The sequence below is a fragment of the Orycteropus afer genome, unplaced genomic scaffold (assembly GCF_000298275.1).
Source record: "Orycteropus afer afer isolate SDZICR_OR568_19922 unplaced genomic scaffold, OryAfe1.0 scaffold00412, whole genome shotgun sequence".
Classification (NCBI taxonomy): Eukaryota; Metazoa; Chordata; class Mammalia; order Tubulidentata; family Orycteropodidae; genus Orycteropus; species Orycteropus afer.
Genome location: NW_006921999.1, coordinates 1,450,442 through 1,451,603, shown reverse-complemented (window position 1 = coordinate 1,451,603; position 1,162 = coordinate 1,450,442). Strand labels below are relative to the sequence as shown.

The window sequence follows — 1,162 nt, the reverse complement described above, 5'->3', positions numbered from 1 at the left end:
AATTTAAAAAAAAAAAAATGAGCCTTATGAAGCTTCTTAAAGTTTGTAGTATTTCCACATCTTTTATTCTTTCCAGCTTTGATAAACTATCTGCATAGAAAGACTTCTTTCTTTTTGAAGGTATCTTTGAATCTTCATTACCATTTGTACTGCTTTTTTCCATTGAAACTGTATTCTCACCTCCCTGGCTCTCATCTGGTCGAGAAGGAGCTTCTTCTGTTAACAGTTTTAAGATCCTGGTTTTCCTGTTGCTCCTAATTTTTTAATTCAGTGGAATCACTTATTTTCAACTCATAATAATTCTGGGAGTTAGCGTTCTCTCTGTCATGTGCCTTCTGTTCACCTGGGTGTCAGGTTACCTCCAACTGTCTTGCACCTTCTATGCGTTTTGGTGGCACAGTTGACTGTCTTCCTCTCAGTCTGTTCCTGATTTCTAATCTGTATCTCACTCTCATAACAATAGAATGCAGAAGTTTGACTTATATCCTGATTCTTATTTTCTTTTCTTGCTTCTTGTTTAAGATGAGCTTTCAAGGTTTTTAACAACTTGTCTGCCCTCAAGTTTGCACAGAGGCCCAGACTCTTGGCCAAGTTCTGCAGGTCACTGTACTTGAAGGTATCCAAATCCTCCATGGAGCAGGCGGTCACTGCAATCTGCAATCCAGGTGACCACACACAGTTCAGCCACCAATCTCAGAATGCCCATTTTTAATTGGATTATTTGTCTTTTTGTTATTGAGGTGTTGGAGTTTTCTATAAATTCTAGAGATAAGTCCATTGTCAGATATATCATTGCCAAATATTCTTTCCCAATCTGTAGGTTCTCTTTTGACTCTTTTGGAGAAGTCTTTGGAAGTCCATAAAAATTTAATTTTTAGAAGGTCCCATTCATCTAGTTTTCTTCTGCTGTTTGTGTATTTTGGGTTATGTTTGATAGTGTATTTATGCCATATATTAAGGCCCCTTAATTTGTTCCTAGTTTTCCCTTGAGGAACTCTATAGTTTTATGTTTCACATTTAAGTCTTTGATCTATCTGGAGTTTGTTTTTGTGTATGGTGTGAGGTACAGGTCTTATTTCATTTTTCTGCAAATGGATCTCCAGTTTTGCCAGCACCATTTATTAAACAAACATTCTCTTCCCCACTAAATGGATTTGGGGCC

General features: G+C 37.1%; 1 protein-coding gene across 1 annotated transcript in view; it reads right to left on the bottom strand.

Annotated features, from left to right (window-relative positions):
* The window catches only part of ARL6 (ADP ribosylation factor like GTPase 6), an 81,552-nt gene that overhangs the window by 56,626 nt on the left and 23,764 nt on the right, over positions 1 to 1,162 (bottom strand). The gene's annotated exons all lie outside the window — the stretch shown is intronic.